Source organism: Pteropus alecto, unplaced genomic scaffold (assembly GCF_000325575.1).
Source record: "Pteropus alecto unplaced genomic scaffold, ASM32557v1 scaffold433, whole genome shotgun sequence".
NCBI classification, from domain to species: Eukaryota; Metazoa; Chordata; class Mammalia; order Chiroptera; family Pteropodidae; genus Pteropus; species Pteropus alecto.
In genome coordinates, this window is record NW_006433953.1 from 2,870,168 (window position 1) to 2,881,118 (window position 10,951).

The window sequence follows — 10,951 nt, forward strand, 5'->3', positions numbered from 1 at the left end:
TATGTGCTTTCTTAAGGTGGTTACTGTTATTGCAAAGGCATGTTAATTCACAGAAACAATAGACAGGGCTTGCTTAAGGCAAAGATAAACCTTTTACTAAACAAGTTACATGCTTGGTATGACTATCTGCCATGACCTGCCCATTCAGGAGTTTACAATCAACTCACCCTGTGAGGTTACTTTCCATAGCATCACTTTTTCATCCACACCTGCATACAAGAGAGAGACAGAAAACCCATGTAACAAGAGGTTCAGAGACAGAAAGGGAAATGGGTATATAAGACATCATGAGTTAAGGATGAAGTAAGATGCCTTGAGGCTGATAAGATGAGCAGATTTTAGTAAATAGAAATTTCCCTAGCCCTACAGATAGGTCAAAAGAGGTTATCTCTGCTAACTTCTTATTATAGGCAAGACCCCTAATTCAAGTTCTTCTAGGTAGTTAGGAAGGGGCAATATATCACCAGTTGGAATAAATTAAACTGATCTGCTCAGATGGCTGAGTTTGTTTGTTTGTTTGTTTGTTTTAAATAAGAATCAGCTCTATGAAACTTGAATTTTAAAAGATGGCCCAGTTAAGAGTTCTTGGAGAATACCAGGTATTTATATTTCAAAGGTGCAGGGATAAGAATGCAAGCTCCCCTTAAAGCCAATAGTTATAAGCCTCTTGAGATAAATAGGGAAGTTTCTGGGACAGTAAAAGGAATTGGTGGGCTTTGAATTGTTTCTGAAGTCACACCACTCATCTTGTAAAGACTATATTTATAAAACAAAGACAGCTGTTTTTAATACCTCAATAATTGAGTTGCTGCCTAAATGGTGGCAAAGGACTGAGAAATCTATTCATGCATTGTCGAAATATTTTCCTCTGGGTACATTCTTTATTAGACTCTGACATTAGCGTGCAATTTGGCCAAATTTTGGATCAGAAAGTCATTATATCCTTTCAAATATCTTGTCAGGTTTCAGCTGGGACAAGCAATAAATATTTCTGGAGGTATTAAACAATTCCACAGACCCAAGAGAGTGCAAAGTTTATTACCTTCTAGAGTCTTTCTCTTTGATAGCCAAAAGAACTGACAACCTTTATGTCCTCGTTCCCCAGTGAAACAAAATGTCTATTTCCATAATACAATCAGGTAAAAGAGATGCAATTATAATTGCTTTCAGGTTTCATTGTAATTGCTTCTTTTCTGTGTATTAAGTTTATTCAGGCTGGGGTAAATAGAGCAGACTTATTAGAGGTCCTTTAATGTTGGGGGACAATGAAGGGGTTGATTTGGCAGTAGAGGTTTAAAACTAATCACCCCAAGATGTCCCTCTGTGGTATGCAGGTCTTTTGAACTAAAGGCAACTTTAGCCACCGGCTCAAGAGAAACCTCTGTCTTAACTTCCTAGAAGAACTTGAATTATGGGCCTTGTCCTTTGTTAGCAGCACTGGGGGTCTTGGGTTCCCCAAGAGAGAAATCAAGAGGAAACCCTGGAACAGTTTTATTAAGCTTATGCTCCAGCACAAGGGAGACATCACAGAAGAAAGGAAGGTCCTCTGAACTGACTCAGAGGCTGGCTGGCTTTGTTAGCTTTTATGAGCTGGGAAACAGAGACAGCCTGTGTGAAAAGGCTGTCCTTTTGAAAAGGGGGCTGCTTTCTTTACTGGTTATGTTGCCTGGTAACCATGTTAGTGCCTGAGCCATGGGGAAATATGGTGGACTGCTCATTATTACCATCCCAGCAAAGTTGTAGAGTAGTCAAACCTTGATTAACTGCACTTAGGGAATAGTGATTCCATATCTGTGTGGAAGTAAATGGTTAGAAGGGAGATAATTATCAGATATTTCTGCATTTTTGTGTAAGGGGTGATGAGGTGGTGGCATTCTTGTGGTCAGCTTATCTATAGTTCTTCCTAGCCGTCTGGCATCCCTTCAGCTATCTCACCATGATAAGAGACTACCGGATATAAATTCTTTTGGTCTATCTATAGGGCATGATACATTTCTTTGAAGTAATGCACCCCTAAGGTACATTACTTCATCCCCAGCTAAGAATTTCTTATGTATCCATTTTCTCTCTCTGTCTCTAAACCTCTCTGTGCACATGGGGTCTCTGACTCTCTCATTTATGTGGGGTTCCCACATGTATTTATTAAATTTGGTTGTTTTCTCTTGCTAATCTATCTTATATCTATTTGATTATTAAACCAGCTGATAAAACCTTGGGGGTAGAAGAAACTTTCTCTCTTCTCCATAGCCCCGCTCAGCCTTTGATAGTACTGTACTAAAACCTTTATTTAACCCGATCAATGTCCATTTTATTTAGCCCATTTTTTTTCTAATTTGAACATTCTTCATAATAGCAATTGTAAATTTATATATTTTTTTCTTTGTTGTCATTGTCGTTTAGCTTTTATTTCATAATCATAAACTTAACTCTGCAATCCAGCTAAACTTGGTTGTGAGGAGACAAAAAATATTTGGAACCTAAAGAACTGTAGTGAGAGCACAAAAATCATAGAGTGTTCCAAGCAGATGGGGATCCCTACAGAAGAAATGGTCTGGTGGTTAAGATAAAACAAGGCAAATTTATTAGAGTAGTCCATAGTTACCAATGGTGATCTTCTTGCTGGTCTTGCCATTCCTGGACCCAAAGCATTCCATGGCTTTCACAATATTCATGCCTTCTTTCACTTTGGCAAAGACCACATACTTGCCATCTAATCACTCAGTCTTGGCAGTGTAGATGAAATACTGTGAACCATTTGTGTTGGGTCCAGGTATTTGCCATGGACAAGATTCCAGGTCCCACATGCTTCAGGATGAAATTCTCATCTTCAAATTTTTCTTCATAGATGTACTTGTTGCCCATGCTATTATGACATGTTAAGTCACCATCCTGGCATATAAATCCTGGAATGATTCTCTGGAATCGGGTACCCTTGTGCCCAAATCCTTTTTCCTCAGTGCTCAGAGCATGAAAATTTTCTGCTATCTTTGGAACTTTGTCTGCAAACAGCTCAAAGGAGATACGGCTCAAAGACTTGCCCTCAAAAGTGGAGATGACCATAGCTGGGTGCGGGTGGCCCCGGGGCAGTGGCATCTGAAAGGCCATAACTTTATATTTTACATGAATGCTGACAGCAGTTTGGTAGTGTTAATGCTGGGTTGATGTGAAATCCAGTGTTGCCCCAGAGGCATGGTGGAGGTCCTCGGTTCTTCTCTGCTGATGCAGTAAAGAATTACAAATCAGTGAGATTTGGAAAAAATAAGCTTTATTGAAAGTGTACTTTAGAGGAAGACGGGCCATGCTAAGGAAGGCTGTATCCCTGTGGAATTTGGGAAGTGAAAAGATAATAGAGTATGCTCCAGGGAGAAGCAGGTTTTCAGTGAAGAGAGCTGTAACCACACAAATGTGGAAAGGTTTGTTTATATTGGGCTAAGACGAGAGGGTACTAGAGCGGTACTAGATGATCAGCATGTGAAGTCACCTTGACTGACAGTTGCTATATAACACTTTGCCTACTGTGCATGTGCTTACCCAAAATTCAGTCTGTTATAATTAGATTAATGAACTTCCAGGCATAGGCAAGATATTATAACGATGGTATAATGAGGCTGAGGTTGTGGGCAGGTTGGTGTAGTACTTTCTGCGCACACATTTGTGGCAAGTTTAGTCAGAAGCTTTTATGGCCTTTGTACCTTAGGATTTAGGGTAATTTATAACCCTAAAAGGGAGGTGTTTCTAGGGAGTCCTTAAGGAAGGTCTTCAAGGGAGGTTTCTATGGTTACAGAACTGAGCCTTCACTCTGGTCACTCATGCCTGGCTAACTAACAGTGGGACCCTAGCCATAAATGCAATTTAGCTCACATTCCTGTCTGGTACTATTATGGAGCTTCCAAATTGACAGTTACCTTACAGATTTCTTAGGACGTTTTAAGTTGTCTTTAAGTAAGTTTTGCCATTTTTATTCTTTCATTTTTTTCTTATGTAAAGGACAGTTGAATTTCTAGTGTCCTAAGTTTTACAATATCTAAAGGTAAATAGGAAGGGATCTGAGTAGATTTTGACTTTTTTTCTAATTTCTGTACTTCCATCTTTTTAAGGGAATCTTAATGACTAGCCAGTATAACAATATGAGAGCTAAGTACAAAAAAAAAAAAAAAAAATTCTTTCTTTTCAATATAAAAGTTTTTCCAATTAAAAAGATTGATTGTCTGGCCTTGACAATTAGGATTAATAGCTACTCAAATCAATACTATGGATGCAAGAGGCAACCCCAAAGGCGAGTAAAAAAGATGCAACCCTCATAAGATGAAACTCCCAGAATTAGCCTAAGGAAGATGGGGGGACCCATCTTTTGTTAATGTAAGAATGTCCAAACCTATAGAAAAAATTATATAAGTTTATTTGAGCCAAAACTGAAGACAAATTTTGGGGAGCAAGATCTCAAATGCTCCAGAGAATGACAGTTTTGCAGTTTCTTTTATGCATTTGAAATTGAGGAGGGAACTAGGGAAGATTGCATGAAAGTAGGAAAAAGCAAGGAGGGGATTGGATTACAGAATAATTAATATTATGTGCTCTCTTGAGGGTAGTCTGTTTTAGAAGAAGGGTTCTGAAAGGGGGCATTTCAAAGGTTTGTTAATCTAGATGCACATTTCAAAGGTTTGTTAATCTAGAAACAATGGACAGGGCTTGCTTAAGGCAAAGATAAGCCTTTTACTAAAAAAGTTATGTTTGAGGCATAACCACTCACCATGACTTGCTCAGTTAGGAATTTATAATTTATTACAGCTCTCTTTTTTTGTCCACACTTTAAACGACTGTTCCAACACACAGGGAATCACGTGCTTTGCCCCCTTTTAACAGGATAAGGCTTAAGATTCCCTAAGCTTGGACCCACAACTGATTTGGCTGCCCACCAGAACATAACTATCCTTCCATCTCTGAAAGGAATGGGATAGACACAGAAAAATCTCTTGAGAGAGCTTTTCATGGCCAGATAGAGAGCAAGGTGCACCTTGGCAAGGACATCTTCTGGACAATAGAAGCCAGAGAGAAAATATTCTCATGAATCATACAGGGAAGCTATCAGGACATATAACAAGATATAAAGAGAGAAAACAGAGAGAGAAAAATTAAACCTATAAGTACTCATATCAAATAACCAAAAATTGCTAGCCTGAGATACTAGTTTCATAAATATTTTCTCCAGCCAATCTAAATGTAGGATAGAGAAAAAGATACTCACCACTTGCTTCTACCGGATCCTGCAGACAGAGTGATGCTGACATGGTGAGAACCCTCACCTTCTGCAGGACCGTGTCAGACGCCCCAGGATCTCCTCATCGGCAGCAGCCTCGTGGGAAAGTGTAGAGTTTTAGCCAGTGAGTTTATTCTGCTCACAGCACCAACTGTATGGGAGGAACAAATTTTCCTTTACCTCCAAGGTTCTTTACACTGGCCTAATAATCAAATAAACATGAGATAGATTAGTAAGAGAGAATAACAAAATTTAGTACATGCATATGTATGGGAACTCTGCATGCATGAGAGAGTCAGAGACCTCACATGCAGGAGAGGTTCAGAGACAGAAAGGGGAAATGGGTATATAAGACATCTGAGCTAGAGATGAGGTAAGGTGCCTCAGGGGCTTCAAAAGTTCATTGCAGGCTGGTAATAGGAACAGCTATTTAGTGAATAGAAATTTATCCTGCCCTATAGACAGGTTAAAAGATGTTATCTCTGATACTCTCTTATTACGGGCAAGACCCTTAATTCAAGTTCTAGGTAGTTAAGGGAGAGTCAGAAATTTCTTTTGAGCCTATGGCTAAAGTTGCCTTTAGCTCAAATGACCCACATACCACAGAGGCACATTTTGGGGTGACTAGTTCCAAACCTCTATACTTCCACAGAAGATATTTCCAAAGTAGCCTATATGGATGTACTTAACTTATAAATCTAGAAACAGTGGAAAGACGACTTTCATATTTTGTACATTCTATGAAACCAGGTCAGAACAGTATTCACAGGTGCTAGCTAGCTATAATCTCAGACACAGTACACTGCCCCTGGATGACAGGTGCATGTTTGTTTTCACTCAGGCTAAGGGAAATATATTGGGACATTGGGTCTTTTGTCCTTCTTTAAAACCAATCTATCGTGTGTAGTTATCACTCCCCACCTTCCACCAATACACTTGCACACTTTCTTTGGTCTCACAGAGTCTTTCCATGAAAAGACTGTAGTATATCAATTTTGGGTGGTGAGAATATAAATTTTTAGCCTTGACTTAAGAACACATTATAGCATTCTCATAAACTCAATGTCTCATTTGGGTCTTTATGCCATTATGATTTATATAAGCTAGGTTACATTCTCCTGACAAATAAAGCCTGAAAACTCAGTGCCTTAACGCAATAATGATTTCTTGCTCACAGAAAGTCCAGTGCAAGTCAAGCAGCCTTTCTTTATCATTTAGTGAGTCCATTTTGTTGCTACTCCATCTGAAACATGAGGCTAGTAGAGTAGAGGAAGGAGGCATGATGGCTCTTAATTCTCTTGACCCGGAAATGACATATGTCCCTTTCATTCATACTCTATTAGTTAGAACTAGTCACATGCCACCCCCCCCGCCAAAACTGTAAGAATCAGAGAAAGGTAGTGTCATGCAGATCATAGATATTATGAGCACGAACAATCTCTCTTACAAATCTGTTTTTAGGGGCACACTATTATCTCTTTCCTCCATTTGACAAATTATTGGTTACCTTCTATCTGCAAGAATTTGTGCTGAATGCTGGAAAATTACAAAGATGAATAAAATGTCATCTCTAATCTCCAATGACTTAAAAAATTGGACACACACACACACGCACACATGCACAGACACACAATTATAGCCATATTGTGAAGCAGAAAGAAAATGCCCCAGGAAGAGGCATACAACAAGTACTATGGGAATGAGTACTGAGGAAGACAAAATTAATTTTTATTGAAGAAATCCTTGAAATGCTACAAACATGATGACATAGTTGCTAGGTCTTAAAGGAAAAAAAAAAAGCTTAGGCAAATTTGATATGGAAAAGTGGGTAGGAAATAAAAAAATTTAGGAAAGCATGAGAAGATATGGCATGGCTGGGGACTGAAGAAGGGCCAAAAAACCTGGAATACTAGGCTGTGGGGTACATAGTACAAGATGTTTGGGCTTTATTCGTTTATATGTTATGTTTGTATTCTAGTTTACTTATTTGTGGAACACGAGTTGCTAGAATATTGAATGTATTGCTATTCTTTGCTTCTCCTATTGTTATTTCACCTCATGAATAGAAATCAAGGCAGAAAGTTCAAGTTCTGATCATATTGGTTGCTTTTTTCCTAAGTTGCATTTTTTTTCTTGATATCTAAACAGTGTTGAGATTGTAAGTCATAGAATACATAGATTGGGTTTATTTTCATTTAATTTTCCTTTCAGATTCCTTTCTTTTTTTCTTTTTTTTTTTTAGGCGAAGCAACTCTTAGTTGACCTCACAGATTGCAAGGATCTTGTCAGTTTACAATTCCTTATTTTTAAAATTTTTTTATACCTACAGCACCTGGTCTTCCTAGGTATTCTCCCATCCAAGTATTAACCAGGCCGGACCCTGCTTAGCTTCCGAGATCAGAGTGGATCGGGTTTGTTCAGAGTGGCATGGCCATAGTCAGATTTCTTTCTAATCCAACCAAATATTTACAAAACATGCCTTGTCATAGCAACAAGGCAATTTAGAAATGAATCCTCAAATACTAACGCTGGAGCAGGAGGTAAATTGCATCCAGAGTTGGAAAAAGAAGACTTAAAAAGAAAACTTGCTACAGTTATGATACAATGCTATGGGTAGTAATGTTTATGAGTTTGGCAATGGCTTAAATAGGCCAAGAACATGAAACTGTAAAAAATACAAGACAAAGAAAAGTCAAAGAGAAGAAAAAGAGAATCGAGTCAAAATTTAGGAAATACATGGCCTTTCTTTTTCTCTTTCTTCTTTGAAAGGAAGTAAAAATGATGAATGAACAGGAAAAATGTCAATAGCAAACATTCAAGAAGATGACCTTGAAATGTAAGTCTTAATGTTTCTTTTCTAATTTACCATTCTTTTATAACTAAAATGAAGTGTTTATTATAGTCACTGCTAGACATTCCATTATTATCAAATGTCTATTCTATCTTATACAAATGTCAATTTATACATTTTAGCTTTAAAAATAATCTAAAGTCCTTCCTAGAATTTTCTGCCTTGGTTACTTAATTTCTAAACTACCCCTTTCTTTGTAAAACTGTCTTCCAAACCTTTTGAAGTTACTAATAATGGCCACCATTCATCAATCTCATATTATCTACCATCTACTTAACATATATCATCTCATCTAGATCTTATGACAGCAATAAAAAGTTGATATTTCTATTTTTTAGCTGCAGAAATTAAATTTCAAGTTTTGTCCAAGTTTATAGACAAGATATGGCAGAAGTAAGGCAATGTGAATTTAGCTAAGTGACTTAATTTGTAAAACATGAATAATCTAATAAAGTTATTGTAGTAATTGAAATAATCCATGTAAGTACTTAAAGAGGGCCTGACAATGATAAGCACTTGGAGGAGGAAGAAACTTTTCTCTGCCCTCAAGGTTTTTTTCAAGTGATCTAATAATTAAATTGACATGAGACAGATTAACAAGAGAAAATAACTAAATTTAATACATATGTATGGGAATCTTACATACATGAGTATCTGAGACCCTACATGCACCAGAGGTTCAGAGACAGAAAGGAGGATTGAAGCATATAAAACATCCTGAGCTAGGGATGAGGTAAGGTACCTTAGGGGCTTCAAAGAGTCAGTGGAGGCTGATAAGAAGAGCAGATATTTAGTAAATAAAAGTTTATCCCTGCCCTATAGATAGGCCAAAATAGGTTATCTCTGATAATCTCTAATTATGGGCAGGGCTCCTAATTCATGTCCTTTTAGGAAGCTAAAGTAGGGGCAGAAGTTTCTCTTGAGCCAGCTGCTAAAGTTGCCTTTACCTCAAAATGACCTGATACCACAGAGGCACACTTTGAGGATGATTTGTTCTGAACCCCCATATACTTAATAAGTGGTTTTTTTTTTTTTTCCTATTATTACCATTTCGATTTTTTTTTGTCTTTTGAGTTACAAAGTTCTATTTTAGCACACTTATCTTGGCTTTTTATACATGATTTAAGTTCCAGAATAAATAAGGAAAGCTTCTAGGAAGTTATATTACCAAGGATTAACATAACATTTTATCTTTTTCACTTTTTAGAAGCAGAAATGGGGGTAGGGTCAGTTAAATTGACAGAAAAACTGCAATATAAATTCTCAAATCCAAGCTCACGTTTATTCTTCTGGACAGCTTCTTTTTCTCTAAGTAATAATACAACCTTAAAGACATTGAAGGAACTGAACCTAAATGTTCATTTACAGGCCTTCCTCTTTCCAATTTCCCCAAGAAACATGTTCTAGATACAGGAGAAAAAAAATAATAAAGGTAAAAGAAGCCAAATCAATGACTGTGGAATTACCATTATCCCTAGCACTCACTATTCATTGTCAAATAAATAAATCCTACTTTGAAGAATGAAATAATTCGAAATACTAAAAATGAAAGGAATTGTTTACAAATGACTTTCATTTCTTATCCATTTTCAAATTCTTGTGCTATTTTCTAAACACTTCCTCTCACGGTGTAGATTTAATTTTTCTCTTTGAGGTATTTGGTTGGTGAGCCTAATCTCCAACAGTGCCATCCCCACTCCCCACAAAAATGTACTCAATTGAAAAACACCCCATCACTTCCCCTCCATGCTCATAAAGAGAATCTCCTAGTCTTCCTGAACTCTGCCAGGCTCCTCTTCTTTTGCATGCTTTCCACTCCCGTAGGTTGTCCAACTCCCTAGGGTATCTTTGTGGTACTGCACACCTGCCTCCTAGGTTAAGTGCCAAAGCATTTCGAATAAAGTCTGTTAGGACTGATCTGGAGCAACTTTTCTCTCTACCAGACATTTGGCTTTCTCTCTTGGTCAAAACTAAAACCTGAAGTGGAGTGACCCAAGCCATAAAGTGTCTACAGCATTGACTCTTGGAGCATGCTCAGTCTTCCTTGAATCTCTGGGCGGTGGTTTGTCCCCCATGAAGCCGATGGTGCTCGCCCTCGTGTGCCTCCACGACTCTCCCCGCCTCCTCCCCTGCCCCGCCCTCCCAACGCCCCGGGCGCTCCCGGGCACCCAAAAGGGCGCTTTGCAGCCCCGCCCGCCACCTCCTCCTCCTAGCTGTGGAGGGCGAGGACACGTCAGGCGACATAAATAAATAAATAATTCCATTCACCCAGTGACAGCGTGGTGAACCAGCTGCGGCCAAGGGGAAACCAAGAGCTGCAGCGCCCACCCTGTGCGGGAGAGCAGGTAAAGTACGCCCCGGGAGGCCGGGAGGATGAGAGAGGCTCCTGCCGAGAGGAAGGCGAGTGTGCATCTGCCACTGGGCTGCCCTGGGAACTGCACGTGTGTGCAAAAATTAATGGCTCGCTTGTGACAGACGCTCCAAAGAAGAGTTTGCCAGCAAGCCCTTATATAGACAAAAAAAACCCCTCGAAGCTGCCTCGCGTCACCCTGTGCGCCGACATCCCTGCGGGGGCGCAGCCAGGCTCGGGGAGCGCGAGCATCCGGGAGGCGGGCCAAGGGGTGGCGGACCCAGAGTACTCCACGCGCGCCCGTGTGCTTTCGGCCAAGAGGTGCCAGCGTTCTGGGCTTTTGCACCGAGATTCTTCCGGTGCGGTGCTTCCTCTTCTCCTTGGCTCAGGAGTGTCTCCGGGCTGTTTCCCGCCCGGCGTGTCTCCAGTGCTTTTCTCACCAGCATCTCACTCCGGGTCCGCGAGCACCCCGGGGTGGCCTGGTTGCCGCACA

General features: G+C 39.5%; 2 pseudogenes; both read right to left on the reverse strand.

Annotated features, from left to right (window-relative positions):
* Positions 1-2,582: 2,582 nt before the first annotated feature.
* On the reverse strand, positions 2,583-3,105 carry LOC107195459 (annotated as a pseudogene).
* Positions 3,106-7,577: 4,472 nt separating this feature from the next.
* Positions 7,578-7,696, reverse strand: LOC112477447 (annotated as a pseudogene).
* Positions 7,697-10,951: the final 3,255 nt, after the last annotated feature.